Consider the following 19,425-nt stretch of genomic DNA (forward strand, 5'->3'; position numbering starts at 1 on the left):
CCCAACTCACATCCACTTTGAAGAAAAGCTGCCCAGACCACAAACTCTGTTGGGGCCATGCTTGAGAGCACTTGGCCCCTCCAGTCCCTAGATTTGAGCAGATGGACAGGGCCAGCACCAGAGTCAACGGTTACCTTTTCATATGTTAGCTGGTGACCTTTAACTAATGGCCTAGCACAACAATCTGAGACAGACCAATTAGAAGCTCGCTTGAAGGAACAGAAAGAGATTATGAGATGGCAGAGGGAATTAAAATAGGGAGGTCAGAAACTAGTGAGCCTTAGCCAGTAAAACCATGGGCAAACCAAGATAAAAGGGGGCAGAGCCCAAGAGTAAGCAGAAGCCTTGGTGTGTAGAGGAGAAAGGAGTAGCCCTGTGCAGAGATGGGGAGGGTGTCAGGGGAGGGAGATTGATGTGAGTCCTAGACCTGCCTCATTCCAGCTGGCACTTCCATTTCAGTCCTTACAAGAAACTCCTTTTTATTTGAGCTAGATTGAGTAGATTTCTGTTCCTTGCAGCTCAACAAGACTGACACTTGTTATCTTGGTGAGTCTCTGCCCCTCTCTGGGCCTCAGTTTGACTAGACCATCTCTAAGGTCTTCTCCAGATCAATGTTCTCTTTGAATACCACATAGAATGATTTTCAGGTTGTTAGCAACTAAATTCAGTATTAGTTACAGAATGTCCTGACATCCTGGCTCCCAAAATAGTTTGGTGGCTGGTTAAAGAGCCTATGGGAGAATCCAACACACACCTGGCTTTGAATGTGAGCTCTGCTGCTACAATCTGTCTTCCCCTTCCATTGCATCCTTTGATGAATCACAAAGGAACTGAGGAACCAGGGCTGGTGTTTTCCCAGGGTCTTTTAGCTGCTGAAATGTCCTACCTACCTTCTTAACACATTCCTGGACCCACTTCAGCATTTCAGATGATCCCAGTGCCTGGTCTGCTCCAAAGAAAGTGCCCCTCCAGGAAGAACTTGAACAAAGAAAATTTCCTTCTTTGGTGTTACGCTCTCCTGCCTTCCAGCTGTTTGGCTCTGGCCCTGTGTCCTGCCTTCATTCTTCTAAGCTAGCAACTATGTTGATAATAATACTTTCTCGCTTTTGTATAGTGCTTTGTACTTTTCAGAGCATTTGAATGCTTATTATCTTATTTGATACAGAAACCAGGGAGAACAGGCAAGAAGGAGGGACAGAGGATAATACCTATCATTTCTTCTATCCCATTCACCCCCTTAAAACAACTTATTTTGAAAGAATTTAGAGAAACTATCCCTCTGCTTTTTTAAAAACAGATGAAAATATTGAGACTGAGCTTGATGGAGTGACTTGCCCAAGATCACAGAGCAAGTTAATGACTGAGCTGGATCCAGATGCTTTCTAATCATGGATAATACTTAAGCAGGACTTGCCTAAGGTCACCTTGCAAAACACTACTGGCCATGGCAAGATGTCTCTGAATGAAGTGGTATTTTTGGCACTGCTGCCCCTTTGAGGTCTCCAGGAGTCATTCACAATCTTACCCCTTCAGTCCCTACAGAGATGTGGCTACCCCCTAATGGTTTGGGTAGTATCAAGAGCCCACAGAAGTCAGCCAGGTTAGATGTAAGGATTTAGTAACAGTTCCTCAGGAATTGGCGAGGTTAAATGCTAACAGAAGAGTCAGCTTTCTTGTTTAGATTAAAGAATGCCTGGTGGAAGGTAAGACAGGAAAGGTTGAGAATCATCCATCATTCCCTCCATCAGCACCTCTAAAATAGAGGAAGCAGCAGTAATAGTTCCTCTCCCTCCTCCCTTCCTAAACTATACTCTGCAGCAAGGGTGACCTTTCCTGGCTCCTCTGTTTTGGGCCCCCCTTGCTGATTGTACTCATTGCTTCGCTACTACCCAGGCATTCTGGAGCCTATCCCTCCCAGCCACAACACAAAGTCAAGTTAACTTGGGAGGCAAGCAGTACGTTCTCCATCACATAGTTCTAACAGTTAGGGGTAGGCAAGGAAGGAAAAGGAGTAGGAGGCTTTATCTGTGCTTTCTCCAGAGTATACCACAGCTCCTTTCCCAGTGTCCCAGTGGAGAGCTTAGTGTGCTTCTGTTGTGGCATCACCCAGTTCAACAATTGCAAACAGCACAACTGGGAAATTAGTCATGACAGTCAGCCTATCCCAGGGTCAGGGCAACACTGTCAGTCAAGGCGAAGACAAGAATTTCCAACAGAGGGAATTTGTTTCAGAGAACTGATTAGAAACATGTCAGCTGGAAGGAGTAAAATGGTAAGGTAGGCAAACTAGAGATTAGTGGCTGTAGGAAGCTTCTACCACCCCTAGGCCTGGCCAATCAAATGGAAGGTGTTACTAGACCCAGAAGTGTACTTGGTGATGACATTACTGGAATACTGTTGTTGAGATGCTGCTGCTGGCAGAATTGACAGAGGTCTCTGAGCCCATAACTACCAGCTGCTGCCAGAGTGTCAGGTGAATGCAGGGAGAACAATGGCTTCACCTCTCCTCCCACCATCCCATCTCCAGCCATACAGTTTCCCACCTGTACTTCCCATTGGCAGAATCTGACAGGAAGCCAGCTGGCAAGGAGAGTCTTAGAAATGTAGTTTTCTGGATCCAGAACTCTTCAGTACAAAGCAGAGCATGGAAAGGTTAGAAAAGGCAAATGACCAGCACAAATGCTATTAAAACTTTCAACTAGCCCTGGCTGCTGTGGCTCAGTGGATTGAATAACAGCTTGCAAACTGAAAGGTCACTGGTTCAATTCCCGGTCAGAGCACATGCCTGGGTTACGGGCCAGGTCCCCGATTGGGGGTGTGCAAGAGGCAACCGATCTATTTTTCTCTCACACATCGATGTTTCTCTCCTCTTTCTCCCCTCCTTTCCCTCTCTCTGAAAATAAAATAAAATCTTTTTTTTTTTAAAAAAAAAAAAGACCTTTCAACTAGCCCTGGCCAGGTGGGTTAGTTGATTGGAACGTTGTCCCGTACACCAGCGGGTTGTGGGTTGCAGGTTCATTCCCGGTTGGGCCGTGTAGTGGAGGTGGTGGATTGATGTTTCTCCCACATGAATGTTTCTCTGTTTCTTTCTCTCTCTCTCTCCCCGCCCCCTGCCTCTCGCTGCCACCTCCTTCCCTGGTCCCCCTTCCTCCCTTCCTCTCTCTCTGAAATCAATAAATATATCCTCAAGTGAAGATGAAAAAAAAACCTGTCAACTAGTTTTGGCACTTTAGAGGCCGTATGTATTGGACATTAGTTAATTACCTCATTTCTCCATTCCCCCCTTTCCAACAGCCCCCAAGTTCCTTTCTAGGATCCCTGTGTTTCTAGGAAGCAGACTGTATCTGGGTAGAGGAGGGCTGAGTCAGTCAATCCCACTGACCAGAATGATTGGTTCAGGGTGGTCACATGAACTCAGCCAGTCCAATCAGATGGGAATCTCAGAATTTTTGCTGAAAAGGCTGGCACATAGACTCCCTTGCTAACCATGAATGAGAAGGTATGCAGCACCTGGGATCTGATGGCAGTCATCTTGGGGCAATAAGAGGAGCAGGAGCCAGGAAAGAATAGTAGCCCTGAAGACTAGGAAATCAATTTGGGGCACATATGGAACCCACATGCTGTAGCCACTGCTTAGGAAGCTCTGGTATAGTTAGTTGATCAGACTCATGCTCTTAGGGTGTCTTTTATCTGTCACAAAGCAAGACCAATTTACAAGCATCATGGAAAATTCTGGAAGAGAAAGTTCTAGGAATCAGCCACTTTTCCCATGGTCATGTCCTAGACCAGGGCTTTTAAGTAGTTTTTTACTGTATTCTCAATAAAAAAATAAATTTTACAGTGTGACCAGTATATACATAGCTGTATATATAACTAAAACAAACATTTCATAAGTTTTAACAGTATTTACTTTTGCTATGTGTAATTAATTTAAAATTTCAATTCTATTCTATTCCATTTTAAAAAATAAAGCTGGTCCCGGTGGCCTAAACAGTGTGGCTCAGTTGGCTCAGCATCGTTCCATAACCAAAGGCCTGTGGGTTCGATTTCCAGTCAGGGCACATACCTAGGTTGCAGGTTTGGCCCCTGGTCTGGGAGTATATGGAAGTGATGTTCTCTCTCACATTGATGTTTCTCTCTCCTTTCCTCTCTCTAAAAAGCAATGAAACTATGTCCTCGGGTAAAAACTTAAAAAAAAATTATATATATAAAAAAGCTGGTTGCAAATTTCTAAATGATTTAATGATCTACTAATGGATTATGACTTGCAATTCAAAAAACACTGCCCTATATATACCATGCCATCATCAATCTCTATGAAACTTAACACTTGATTTTAAGCATCCTACCTTTACTGATTTCCCTGCTACTGTACAAAGCACATTCTCTTCCTTTGTTTTGAAGAAAAGTCCCAGTTACTTTCTAAGGCAAACTTCTGCCCAACCTGTGCTTAGGACCCTAAGAGCTTACATCTGTAGATATGCTCTCTTTTTGTACAGTATTGTCAAATTCTGCTTGTCCGTCGGAATATTTAGTTTACAAAATTGCTCTAGAGTTTCTCTTCTTAAAACCAAAAACAAACTAACAATCAAAAAGCATTCTTTGACCCATTTCAACTCCCACTTCCTTGAGCCAAACCAGAGCAGACATGGTTGAACGGGTGGCCTGGAGTTGAACAAGTAGAATGAACGAGAATCTTGGCAAGAAGACAAGTAGTGGGTGTGCAAGGGAGAAGCAGGCATCAATATTTGTGTGAATGGGCAGAAGTCAGAAGTGAATTTCAACCCTAGTACTATTTTCCTTAAACTCCCCTTTTGAGAATCTCATTCCCTGGCTCCAAATCTTGGTTGCTGGAGCCTGGACTTTGGTAACAGGCAAGTTCAAATTCAACACCAGCTTGCCATTTCTGAATGGGCTAACTTTACATAAACAACATTTTTTCTTTTAGTGTTCTCTGTAAAATTAGTCTAACGAAACCTATCTCATCATGTGGGCTTAAGGATTAAATGAAATGAACAGTTCTCGTTATTACCATCAAGGCCTTCCCCCACCCTTGTACAAAATCTTACTCCCCCACTAATAATAATTAGCATGGTGACCACTTGTTGAGTAATTCCTCTGTGCCAGGCAGCATGCTAAGGACGTTACAGTTTCCAAGCCAAGGATTCTCTGGCACCTTCTCACTACAGAATTTTCCCCCTCTAATAACATTTATAGAGTGAATACCATGCACCAGGGAGTGAACTGGATTACTTGCATTCATTCATTCATTCTACAGATGTTAAGCACTTATTATGGTGCCAGGAACTTCCTAGATGCGGGGAATACCAAGATGAACAAAGCCCTGAACCTTGAACTTACTAGTCACACTGTAAGTGCTGTGTAATGAGGGTATGTATGTGGGATGTTCTTTCCTTATGGCTTCCTTGGTCTAGGCAACCCCATCTTTGGCTCCAGACCCCATATCTGACAGTGTTTCTGATTCTGCTTTTCTGGCTTTACCTTAGAGCTCTAACTCAGAAAGTGCCTTTGGATTCTCAGCTCTCCATGTGGCCACCAGGATTAAGAGAAAACTTGTGTGTTCCTTATCTCTCCTTGCCTGGGATCCCCTCTCCAGAGGAAAGAAACTTAGCATATGTCTAAACAACAGGTAATAGCTGGTCTGGCTCTTACCCCATCACATTTTTTAAAAAATCCTCACCCAGAGATATGTTTATTGATTTTAGAGAGATAAGAAGGGACGCAGAAACATTGATGTTAGAAACATCATTTGGTTGCCTCACACACACCCTGACCGGGGATCAAACCCGCAACGTAGGTATGTATCCTGACTGAAAACTGACCCCACAACCTTTTGTTGTACAGGATGGTATCCAACAAACTGGGCCACCTAACCAAGGCTCAAAAAGCCTGATTTTATAATACTGTAGCCGAGTGGACCCATCTCTCAGGGGGACTCTTGTATTCACGAAGTTTACAGAAACTGACAGTTATATAAAACAATCCAATAGACTAGTCTACTTTAAATTTTAAAAAATGCAGTTATCAAAAGAACTGGAATCCTCTAGGTGGCAGGTCACTAAATTTTGTCCCTATGGTTAAGACATAGGGACAGAATGAGCTTAGTGAGTGAGCTTAGAATCACACCAGCAAAGTAGGTTGAAGCATTTCTTAGCCGAGGCAGCCTGAAATATTCTCACCCACTACAGGGATGATGTGGACAAGGAAATTGGAATGCTCAGGTTGGCCCAACTGAGACAGGGCTCAGAGGGGCAATGCTAGTACTTGTCTCTGTGACTGCCTTGTTTTTGGCTGTCATAGCTAACTGAGCCCCTTGGTTCACAGACTCTCTCCAAACAGGATAAAGAACACTTGGTTGACAAGATTGATCAAAGTTTCTTTTATTAAATGACAATCAAACCTGCCTTCTTAATTCCTCCTCCATGACCTGTATCAGAATTTTGCTTGTTTTTTTGATGTTTGTGGACAAATTCTTGGCTAACCCCAACAGGATAGCTAATTTCAGGGCTCTATTAGCCAGTTTAGGCTAGCTAGGTTATGCTGCGGCAACAAACAACTAAAGCAATCTCAGTCACTTATAATAAAGGTTTTCTTTCTTACATGTTATGTGGCTAAGCACATCTTCATTGTGGGACCAAGGCTAAGTATCATACCGCTATTTGGGACATGCTGCTCTCATGGCAGAGGAAAACTAATATGGCAGAATCATGAGATGGCCCATATTTTTGTTCAGAAGTAGCTCATGCCATTTCCACTTATATTTCATTGATGTAAACAAGGCTAAACTTGATGACATTAGGGTGAGAAGTATAATCTCCTATGGACAGGCCACATAAGGAGGGAAGGTTTAAGAAAGAGAGGGGCAAAGAATACTGATAATAGTCTACAACAAGGACTAATATCACCAGTATGATTGTTACCAGTTGCAATACTATTAAAATATTAAAATACTTCCCTACTAGCTGGTAAATAGCTGCTGTCCCAAGCCTCCTGGCCAACTCCTGTACTCTGGGACCCCTTTATTCACAAACTAGTAACTGAGGGGTTAAAATCTAGTGCAGAGAGATAGCTCCAGGACTTCAAACCTACTAGATCAACGCTTGAGCACTACCTGTTGTTAAATACATTTAGTACCACCCTTGGCTAATTTCCTCTACTACATAAATTTTTATTAGTTTAATTCTGAGGGTAACCTGATTTCCAGACTCTTAGAGGGAAACTTACTGCAGCTCCTACATGCTGTTGATACTTAATAATAATAATAATAGTGTTTTCTACACATTTTGAAATCTTTTGCACAGATAGTACATGTAATAAACGCTCAGTAAATATTTGTAGAAAGCCTTAACATAGCTTTTTCCCATTAGCTGAACTCATCTCTCTACTGTCTCAACATACTATTTATTTTGAATCTTCATTAATTTTTATGCCATTTCTTATGTCTGAAAATACCATCATCACCATTAACTTCTGTATAACACACTTGCAATTTACAAAGCACTCTCTCTTACACCATTTCATTCAATCTCCCCAACACTCCCAGGAGGTAGGAATCAGATCATTTTACAGATGATGAAATTGAGACTCAGTGAAGTCAGGTGTCTTATAGCTAGTTAAGTTTCATTCATTCATTCATCAAATATTTATTGAGTGCTTAAAGTTAGATCTATTAAGGTTGGATTTGAAAACAATTTTCCTTAATTCAAGTCAAGGGTTTATTCCACTATTCACAACTATGTTATGACCATGGTTATGAGCTCAAAGGAAGGAAATAGTTAACAGTCTGTTGATTTTATTGTGAAAGACCCCTGCAACACAAGTCTCAGAAAGGCTCCAAGGTCATTTGTAAAACTCAGGGTAACCACTAGCAGGAGCAATCTCATTTCTCTCTGTGCTTGCTACCTAATGCACTAACAGTGTCACTGTAGATAATTCCATTCAATACATATTTAATGAATTTATCCACAGGTTTTGGAGCTATTTAAATTGAGTTTTGACACTAGCTGTGGAACCTGATCAAGTTACTCAACCCTTTGAGCTACAGTTTTGTCATCTGTAAAATAAAATACTAATATCCTAGGACTAAGTAGTTGTGGAGAGTGAAGATATAAAGTATGAAAAAGATGTAATAATGCTCATTGTAGCTGTGGTTTCCAACGGTCTTTTACGAAGTTTTAAACTCTGCATTCAAATGAGAAAAACAATGTCTATGTCATTGTAAGGCTACAAGCTGACTCTCTTGAGCAGTGCTGTTCATAATTTTACAGTTTTGGTGTTAAATCTTCTTTTACCGTTGTGGTGGTACCTGTCTTCTTCAACAGCGCACTTAATCTGGAATCCCCAAGTGTCCTTCCTCCCCCAACTATTTCCTCCCAAATAAAAAATGAACACACATAGCTCTGACTGGTGTGGCTCAGTGGATTGAGCGCCAGCCTGCAACAGAAAGGTCGCAGGTTGGATTCCCAGTCAGGGCACATGCCAGGGATGCTGGTTAGGTGTCCAGCTGTGACAGAAGCCTAGAGGGGCATGCGAGAGGCGACCAATGAATGTATCTCTCACATTTATGTTACTCTCCCTTTCTCCCTCCCTTCCCCTCTCTAAAAGTAAATAAATGAAATCTTACAAAAAAAATGAACACACCTACAAAAACTTATTCTTTAAAACCCAAAAGTGCAAGTACCACAGCAGAGATCCACAACTATAGAACGCCCGAAAAAGGTCACCAGGAAACGCCTCTGGATACCCAGGCAAAGGGCGGAGTCAAGAAGGCTCTTAGAGCTTTCTGTCTCACCATTTCCTCGGCCCGTCCCAATTCTCGCGAGACTTCAAGCGATACAGCTTCTGTGTATTACAAGTAACTGGGAATCGAAGCGCCAAGGGAAGGAGGGGTGGGGGAGGGGGAGGGGGAGGGGGGGGAGGGGGAGGGGGGACGGTGCAAACGGCGTGGCCGCCATCTTGTTTGCACCCCCGCTTCGCGCGCGCTCCGCTCTCCGTGACGCACGCTTCCCCTCCCCTCCGCGGTGCCCAGACCTCTGTCTTGCCCTACTCCGCTGTAGCGCGGGGGCGGTTCCTGCTTTTCCCTGGACCCCTGAGCAGAGGCGTGTAAGTGTGCGGGAGCTCTGTGGGTGGGAGGGTGAGAGGTGAGCGGCGGCCGTGGGGGGAGGGGCAGCGCTTCCCGCCTGCGGCTGCGACCTCACTTCCCTCGCGCGGCCGCTACTGTAGTTCTGTCCGGCTTGCCCGCCGCCATGTTGTGTTCTCTCCCGGGCCGCCGCTCTCGCCGCCGCCGCCGCGCTCGTGGGGTCCGTGTGCTTCGCCCGCCCGGCCCGCGGGCTTTCTCCCATTGGCGGAAGGCGACGGCGGGGGGGGGCTCGCTCGTGATTGGTTGGTGGTAGGGAGGCCGCGGACCTGGCACCTTATTGGTCGCGCTGGCTCCGGCCTGGGGGGTGATGAAGGAATCGGAGGCTGCAGGGATGTACGCGTCTTGGGCTTAGGCTGCAGGGCGATGACCCCACACGGCGGAGGCGGAGGGTGGAGGCTGGGGCGAACCTAAAGGCCTTAAGAGGGAAGAGAGAATGATGATCTGGCAGGTACTTTAGCCTGTGCATGGCCAGGAGTGGGAGGCCTAAGCTAGTGGCAGGCAACCCCAAGGGTGCCAGGCTTGTAAACACCGAAACCCAAGTTCCCGGCTGAGATGATCTTTAGGATCCAGGGGTGCTAAACTTGCAGCTTTACACCGTTTGGAAGTGACCCTAATGTCCATGGTTGCCAGATCTGAGAGCATGGTGTAAGAGGAAAGGACTTCAGGCCCCTAGGGACATATCGGAAAGATAGGAGCAGATCAGGGATTTTGCTAGACAGTGCCAGCATTGAAACACTGCGGTTTTGGTGGAGCTCTGGAGTTCAGAGTTACCAGACCTGGGATATGCTGTGAGGAGGAAGTAAACAGACTCAGCCTGGGGGAGAGATCTTATTGGATAGGTGTGCTGGTCTTAATAACTGAATGTCAAGCCTTGGAGGCACAGCATTAAGTAGTGAAATATTTATAGGAGCAAGAAAGTATTGGGTTGACCAAAAAGTTCGTTTGGTTTTTTTCCCTGAGATGGCTCAATTAGGCTTAGTTGTCTTTAACTTCATTTGAAACAATTTTGTTGGATTGTATTATGACAGCTGTCATATCAGCGTGCATTTTTAAAATTATCAAAATTGGTGAATTTTTGTGTAGCCATTTAAATAATTGAGAATGAAAGAAAGTAGGCAACCTTTTTGGCGTATTATGCCTTATTATTTTAAGAAAGGCAAAAACGCAACTGAAACGCAAAAAATTGTTCAGTGTACCGAGAAGGGTTGGGTAGAGCAGTTGAAGTTGATAGCAATCAAATTGAGACATTGAGAACAATCAGTGTTATACCACGTGGGAGATAGCCAGCATACTCAAAATGTACAAATCAATAAAGTTATTGGTGAAAATGAAAAATGTGTCTTATTTTACAGAAAAAAACTAAATGGAACATTTGGCCAACTCATTACAAAGCATTTTGGGGAACATTTACAGATGTGAGAATTATATATAGTAAGGGAGCAATTACAGGTTATTGGGGCTCCGGACCATGCATCTAGTTTTGACACGTTCTCTATGAAGCTTTCCTGCTTTAGAACGATAGGTATGTTAGGTTCCTCTTTAGTGGAAGAGAGCGTGACAGAGATCCTGGATCTTGGCTCATATAGTTCCTTTTATACATGCCTAAAAATATACACATTGTCATATGCATTTTTAAAAAATTAAAAAACAGCATGAAGTGAAAATAAATTAGTGCATAGCTTCTTGCATCTTGTCTGAAGTAACAGGACTTAGCATTTTCTGGTTCGTGTTTCAGAAAGTTTTTGTTATAATTAAGAGTTGTTAGAGTCAGCTTGTTGGGTATACATTTCTTTTCCATTGAATAGTAGTGACTTGGATAGTTTTACATTTATGTCTTTCAGGGTTTGGGGATGAGGAAACACATTTGTGTTGAACCTTTGGGTTTCCTTATTTGCTTTTCCTTGTCTTTGTTAGGTGGTTCTTTCTGGCTTTAAATAGGTAGTATTCTTATGTTTTCATACCAATTTCAAGAAATTCTTGTGGTTTTCAGATTTGGTCAGTTTTTATGTGAATGCAACTAAATTTTTTGAGAGAGAAATAGTACTTTCCAGTGGTAAAGGAAGGGAATTGACATTTTGGGTCATGTTTAATACAATATTTCTTTTAGGTAGGGCCGATGAAAAAGTTGAGGATCAGAGAAGTTGATTAAGAAGCTGTATAGTGTCACTTAGTGGTTGAACTGGGATTCAAATCCAAGTTGCCTGATCCCAAAGCTCGTAGTTTTATGTGCTACATCATGCTATTAACATAAACCAGACTAGTCAAACTCCCAGGTAGTTTTATATTTCAAAGTGGATCACCTTTCTTTGAATTCTTGGTGTTAGGAGTGTATTGTGGGAGAATATAACTATAAGAATTTGTAGATCTTACTTTAGGACTTCTGGTTAAGATGGAAGCATAGATAAATACCACTTGCCTCCTCGCACAACCACAGCAAAAGTTATAACTAAACTACAAAACAACTATCACCCAGAATTATCAGAAAATCGAACTGTATGGAAGCCTGATAATCAAGGAATTAAAGAAGTCACATTTATCCAGGTGGGTAGGAGGGGCCAAGAAAAGGATAGGCATAGAGATGCGGAAAGGGCAGTCCTACACCCACGTGTCGTGGGTAAAAATTGGGAGGGATACCTCAGGAGCAAGGGGTCTCAGCCCCACACCAGACCATCCAGTCCAGGGATCCAGTGCCTGGAAGATAAATCCCCATAACTTCTGGCTGCAAAAACCAGTGGGGGTTGGGGCAATGGAAGAAATTGCCAAATTCTTAGGAGTCTCCTCTTAAACGGCCTGTAATGGACCTAGGACTCGTGCATGCTCACTTGCTCTGGGCCTCAGTACCTGGGCAGCAGCTGGAAGGGCCGCAGTGGCATGCGGGGAGAAATTGAAGTGTCTGGCCTCAGGGTGAGTGCCGAGGGACAGCTTCATCCTGGACAAAATTCCAGAAGCCAGGCAGTGGCATTGTCCCCTTTCTGTGCCCTCTACCACAGCCACAGAGTGGCGACACCATATCGGAGACTCTGTCAACCTGATAACATGAGTTTCCATACCCTGGCAATTACCTAAGGCTCTGTCCCATACAGCTTACTGGTGCGCTTTTCTACAACAGGCCATGCTACTAAGATAAGGTGTCAAAGCAGTACTACCTAATACATAGAAACAGACATAGGGAGGCTGCCAAAATGAGGAGACAAAGAAATATGGCCCAAATGAAAGAACAGAACAAAACTCCAGCAAAATAAATGAAATGGAGATAAGAAATCTATCAGATGCAGAGTTCAAAACACTGGTTATTAGGTTGCTCAAATAACTCATTGGGTACTTCAACAGCATTAAAAAAGACCCAGGCAGAAATGGAGATTACACTAAGTGAAATAAATAAAAATTTACAGGGAACCAACAGTGGAGTGGATGAAGCTGAGATCAAATCAATGATTTGGAACATAAGGAAGAAAAGACATTGATTCAGAACAGCAGAAAGGAAAAAGAATTAAAAAAAAAAAAGGCTAGGCTAAGGAGCTTCTGGGACAGCTTCAGACGTACCAACATTTGAATCATAGGGGTGCCAGAAGGAGAAGAGAAAGAGCAAGAAATTGAAAACTTATTTGAAAAAGCAATGAAAGGAAACTTCCCTAATTCGGTGAAGGAAATAGACATGCACCAGGAAGCATAGAGAGTCCCAAACAATTTGGATCCGGAGAGGACCACACCAAGACATCATAATTAAAATGCCAGAAGTTAAAGAGAGATTCTTAAAAGCAGCATGAGCCCTGGCTGGTGTGGCTCAATGGACTGAGTGCCACCCTGTTGACCAAAAAGTCTCTGGTTTGATTCCTGGTCTGGGCACATGCCTGGGTTTCAGGGCAGGTCCCCGGTTGGGGATGTGCAAGAGGCAACCAACTGATGTATTTCGAATACATCAATGTTTCTCTCCCTCCCTTTCTTTCCAAAAATAAATAAATACAATCATAAAAAAAAAGAAGTAAGGTAAGAGAAGAGCAGAGAGGTATTTATGAAGGAGTTCCCATAAGACAGTCAGCTGATTTCTTAAAAACATACAAACTTTGCAGGCTATAAGGGGCTGGCAAGAAGTATCCAAAGTAATGAAAAGCAAGGACCTACAACCTAGATTACTCTATCCAGTAAAGCAATCATTTGGAATTGAAGGGCAGATGAAATGCTTCCCAGACAAGGTAAAGCTAAAGGAATTCATCATCACCAAGCCATTATTGCATGAAATGTTAAAGGAACTTATTTAAGAAAAAGAAGATCAAAACTATGAACATTAAAAGGGCAACAAATTCACAACTATCAACAACTGAATCTAAAAAAACAAACTAAGCCCTGGCTGGTGTGGCTCAGTGGATTGAGTGCCGACTTGTGAACCAAAGAGTTGCTGTGTTCTATTCCCAGTCAGGACTCAGGCCTGGGTTGTGGGCTGGGTCCCCAGTTGGGGGCCTGCAAGAGGCGACCAAATATTGATGTTTCTGCCCCTCTCTTTCTCCCTCCCTTCCCCTCTCTCTAAAAATAAATAAATAAAATCATAATCATAATAATAAAATCCTAAGCAAACAACCAGAACAGGAACAGAATCATAGGTATGGAGATCATTTGGAGGGTTATCAGCTGCGGAGGGGGGGGGGGGAGGGGGAGAATGGGAGAAAAGGTACAGGGGCTAAGAAGTACAAATTGGTAGTTACAGAATAGACAGGGGATGTTAAGAACAGTATAGGAAATGGAGAAGCCAGAGAACTTAATATGCATCACCCATGGACATGAATTAAGGGGTGGGGATTGCCAGAGCTAATGCGTGGTACCAGGTTGAGGGAGGCAAAGTGGGAAAAATTGGGACAACTGTGATAGCATAATCAATAAAATACATTTAAAAAGAATTTGTAGTACTGTTTCAAAGATTCAGACTACAGAATGGTAACCATTTGAATATAGGCTCTTCAACTAGGTATTTAAATCTTATCCCTTGGTTTCTAATGTGAAGGGGAAGATTGACAAAGTAAATTGCTGAAGTTTTCCTGAACCCAGGTAGATCATAGTTAAAAAGTATGTACAGAAAGTTTAAGAATCTGCATTCTTTAAAATCAGGTTTCAGAATATTGCTGACATAGTCCTATTTATGGAAGTGATTAATGCCAAGCACTGAGAAACTACCAAGTGCATAGTGTAAAAGAGCTCACTAGGGAGCTTTTTCAAACATCACCAGTTCTTTAGGGTGTTTGTCTCCAAACACTGGGACCTAGCCAAAAGACTAGTGCCTTCTCCAAAATGTGAAATAATGATTCTAGGATATACTTATTCTAAATGATGTATAATATTAAAACTGATATGACAAAATATTTGTAATTCCTATATTGCAAGGAAAACTTGAAGTAATTCAGGTTTCAAGGGAGAAGATTTAATTTATTTGTTTCTTGATGTGATTAGGTGAGAGAGTATCCTCTCTTATTTGTGATTACACTTCAGTGTAGAAGATAGAGTCAGAGGGAAATAGGGCTTGCCATGCATTTTGTACATTGCTCATTTTAGCTTTATTTGGCTCAATCAGTAAGTTAATCAACTAAGAAGAATATTATGGCATCTAAAACTTAGTTTCTTTTTTAGTAAGTCTGGACAAGATTATAAAAACCTTCATATACATATTTTTTTAATTCAGCAAGCATTTCTTGACTACTTGCTCTTCAACACCAGTGACCACCTTCATTCCACTTAGCTCCTTATACCCATGGCTAGCTACTTGCCTGGCCTTGTAATCATTTTGAATTGACCAGCCTAAAAATCTGAAACTCTCAGGAAGTCTGAGTAGGTTAGGGTTTATATTAAAAACTTGTGAACTTAAGCTTTGCCTTCTAAGGAGAAATCATACTAATGCTTTATACTTGACAGACTTTATAACAAATAATTCAGATATCTCATTTATGCTTATACATTTTCCATTTGGCCAAAACTGATTCATTGTACTAGAAAAGATATGAGATTTCTTATCCCCATTTACTTAGAAATGGAGGCATGAGGGGCCATTAAGTGTCTTGCTGAGACCATTTTGAAATTCACATCTCTTATTTTTTAGTTCATAGGTACAGAGCCACTAAAGATACTTAGGACTAATATAGTTATTGCCTTTTATTATACCATCTAAGGGTCCCTTAGAATTTAGAGATGCATGCTGTGGGGGACGAGGGGAAGGGGAAGACACTGGCATGCTCCCTGGAGGGTGAGCGTACACTGGGACCTTTGTTTTAAGGGTTTTAAAGGCTGGGAGTTTAGGGAAGGTCTTAAGGAAGGATCTCAAAAGAATATTCATCAGCTTTTCCAAGTATGCGCTATCAGGGTTGTGGTCTCCGCAGACCGGTCAGCGCCTGGACGGGCGGGACAGGGATGTGTCATTAAAGTTATTGAAGCTGGTCCTGGTGTTTTCCACCTGGTTTTGCTGCTTTTCTTGGCCTGGAGCTGAAATATTCAATACAACTGAGGCTTAGATGTTATCTCTAGGAAGAAAAGATCAGAGGGTTCTAAACTGAATGACCAGCCATACACTGGGGAGGAAAGGCTACCCTGGGGGTGAGGTCTGGCACCAATTTTGCCCATCACTAGGCACCTGGGGCTTTCTGCCCTGGTGACTGTATCTAGCTTAAATTGCTTGGCCAGTTTGTTCAGCTCTCTGTTACTTTCCCTATTCCATTTGCCAAGGAATTTTCTTTGCTTCTTACTATTGGGCCTCAAAGTAATTTACTCAAGGTCACATTGCCAGTAAGCGGCAGAGCCCAGGTTCAAACATAGGTCTGTAACTGTTAATTCTTACACAGTTTGTGGAGCCCTTACTCTTAAATACTGTGCTTGACCCTAGAATATTGTGAGAAAAGAAAAATTATTGCATCTTAACTTCAGGAAGTGACCTTTAATTCTTTCAGGAATGTCATTTGTAGTGAGGCCCTAAATAGTATGATGACCTTGACAAGGTCACTTAACTATGCAAGGACAGAGCCAAGTCTAGGCAAGTACACTGGAGTCCTAGACCAGTGCTCATTCTGCTGGACAGCATTGCTTCTCCTGGGGAAGCATTGCCTTGATGGCAGAGATGTCTCTTAAGGCACCTTTTGTGTTTTGACAAGTTTGCCTCATTCACAGGAGGGAGAATGGCAGAGGACATTATTAGGTTCACAAGTGACCTTGAGGTTCATTCCAGCCTCAGGCATACAACCTAGGAAGAACATTCCTTAGCCAGCAAGTTGTTCTTTTCCATTCTATTTCTTGTGCTCAAAGCAAACTGAGTTATCTGATGTCTTACAGTCTCTCTTTTCATTTTGTTTATTCAGTTTCTCATGCGTGCACTGTGACTAGTTAGGAAGGCCACAAGGTCATTTTAATGTTTTCCCACAGAGGCTCAAAGCACCTAACATAATGTAAGTAGATTAATTGTAGGAGGAAATGGATTTAAAATACTTCGGTCAAAAAGTACGTTTTGGAGGGGGGCAGTGTAGTTGCTGACGTTGGAATCAGACCTGGGAAAGAATTCTGTCTCTGCAGTGCATTTATCTTCTGTGTTAGCTGGGGTCAGATTCTCAACCTATCTGAGCTTTCGTTTCTTACCCTGTAAGACTAATTATGGAGTAATTATGAGAAATGAATATAATAGCATGCAATAAACGACTGTCACTGAGTGGACCTTTCTTTTTAGAATAGCATAAAATCTGTCCCGATAGCTTCCTTCATGAGGAGGCCTTTTGTAATCATCTACTCTGTTATGTACAGTAAGATTTCTACATGGGGAGCAACCACTTGATATGAAAGAAATAACCTAAGTTAGTTGTGCTGTTGTGGTGTTAGGAGTTTGTTTTAGGGTTAGGTTGTCTCCTGGATCACCTCTATTAATCCCCAGTTACCAAATAGCAACCCTTATTAAAATCAGAACGATTATTTTTATCCTTCTCTCCAGAAAGAAATTTGCATTATAGTCATTTAACATGTTTTCTACTTATAGAAATTGTCAGTTGAAGTTAGAACTATAAATTTGTTTTATAGTCACCTGGGTAACATTTTCTTTGAAGTAAGCAGGAAGACAGCATTGTGGAATGGTTCAGGAAAAAAATCTCTCTGCCTGCAGAAATTTTTGCTAGGTTGCAATATTTGCACTCTTCCCACACTTCTCCATGTTTTAGCAGTGATGTACCTGATAGCAGTGAGGCAACACCTGTATTCATTTTCAGTATTGGAGTTGTATTTTTCATTTCGGTTTAAGTTCTTTTTTGTTTGTAGACAGATTACTTCTAAATCCAGTGTTTTTTCTCCTATGCAGTAAAAGCTTTCTAATGAAAAACTTCAGGTGCAATTTACAAAGAGGGACTAGTCTAACCTTTGCATTTGAATGTTTCCAGTATAATAGGTTTAAATTAAAGGTTCAAATCTCCCTGTCCAAGGTACAGTATAAGATGTCCTATATAAATGAATACCCTCCATTTAAAATCAACAGTATCATTATAAGTAAGTTCCAAGAATTATTCTAAATACATTTGTGGGTATGAGCTATAAATAGTGACCTTGAGCACTTCTTCAATAAATGCTTCTGACTCATGGGAAATACATTGGGATATAGACTACTTTGTATGATGTCATTGGTTAAAGTCTATTAGAGTTACTGTAGGTTTCCACAGTTTCTACTTATTGTGACAGAGAAGGAAAACTCTGACTCCAAAAAACCTCCGCTGCCTTGCGGCATACCTCTTCAAGGGAAAGGCTAAGGGAGTAAACCCCGACAGAAAATCCGGAGCCGGAGTCCCTAAGGCGGTTTGACGTTGTAGTCAACACCGGCAACTCCTGCGGCGCACCTGAAGCCAAGCTGTATTGACTCCGTCTTTCCCTTGGACCCTTCAGCTGCGAAGAGAGGGGGGGTCTGCTTCATGGGCAACAGCAGACCCTCCATATCACCCTGCCCAGGCTCTGTAGCTTCAGCTCCACTGGAGAGGACACTCCAGCGTCATCGCAAGATGTCGATTCAACACGGGAGGAGACAGATACCGTGTCACTCCCGAGTCAGACTGCACAGCCATTCTCGGCGGTGCAGATAGACTCTTAAGAAGCTACACCATCGTCTCTCGAGACGGACGGCTGCCGACGACGACGACTTATTGTGAACCCTGTCCTCAGGAGCTGCAAATTATCCAGTGATCAATATGAAGTGAGATTCTTTACCCAGTGTTAAGAAAACATATCCCCTCACCAGTGGCATGATCTGTCCATTTAAAAGAGAAAGTACATGCTTAGTGCACAGTTGAACATCTTTGTCATTTTTAACTTTAAAAACTGACACTGAAACTGGAAGGTAAGTAGTTTAGAATTTGCTCATTATCAGATGACAAAGTTAGGGCCTTATAAAGAAGCAAAGCATACTTGGTTGGCAATAATTTGGGAGGCAGAGGATTGCTATTTTTGGTGATATTTAATGCCATTTTCAGTAGGATTAAATTAAAAAGACAAATGCCATAATGTGTGTAAAACCCTTTTGGAAAGTGGTCAGAATATAGTCACCTGTAGTCTTCTTTTCATTCCACTAAAATTTGTAGGTTGCGGTAGAGCACTTTTTCCCAGGTTGTTTCATTGAACATCCTTAGTTATACAATGTGAAGAAGTGTCCTCTGGGGATGAAGAAAGGATTCTTGACAAAGTAATGGCCAAAGTGATGCGCATTTCTTTACTGCAGAATTAGATTCAGAGTTTTTGTGCTCATGTGTCTTATGACCCTTCAAAAGATACATTATGCAGTGTTTCTCAAACTTATTTGGCCATGGAATCCTTTTTGTGAGAACACCTGATAAGCATTTCATGTTATGACTGGTGTGTAGTGGAGCCCAGTCAAGCAGTTCTGCCATAGAGAGTTTATGAATAAAAAATATGAATCCTTTTGTATAGGATAGCTTGGCCAATAGTAGGAAAGGACTTTTCTTTGTCTCTAAAGTAATGTAGACTTGGGGATGAATGTGATTTCAAAGGTCATCTAATTCAGTTGCCAGTAGCAATAATAATAGTAGCAGCTACCAGTTTTTGGAGCACTTGTGTTGTTATTCTGCATGCATTTATATAACCACTAGTCTTAATGATTTTATCTTAATATTTCCCATTCATCTGCTTTTCAGCAACTCCACTACTGAGTTTTCTAGTAACTAGATTACTGCAGTGTCCTGTTTTCCCTGTCATCTGTCTAGAGTGCTGCCATCCTCTCACCTTTTCCCCTTCTTCATGCTGTATCCCAAATGATC

The 19,425-nt window shown here is 42.2% G+C and overlaps 1 protein-coding gene across 3 annotated transcripts in view; it reads left to right on the forward strand.

Annotated features, from left to right (window-relative positions):
• The first annotated feature begins 8,949 nt into the window (after positions 1–8,949).
• The window catches only part of NFYC (nuclear transcription factor Y subunit gamma), a 66,995-nt gene continuing 56,519 nt past the window's right edge, over positions 8,950–19,425 (forward strand). For 2 of the 3 annotated variants that reach the window (XM_090269198.1, XM_090269205.1), the window contains exon 1: positions 8,950–9,123. The gene's annotated coding sequence lies outside the window, so the exon portion shown is untranslated. Of the gene's footprint in view, positions 9,124–9,585; positions 9,609–19,425 lie in introns of those variants that run through there. The other variant, XM_090269203.1, reaches the window with a different exon arrangement.

This window comes from Furipterus horrens, unplaced genomic scaffold, assembly GCF_987537825.1.
Source record: "Furipterus horrens unplaced genomic scaffold, mFurHor1.1.pri manual_scaffold_3, whole genome shotgun sequence".
NCBI lineage: Eukaryota > Metazoa > Chordata > Mammalia > Chiroptera > Furipteridae > Furipterus > Furipterus horrens.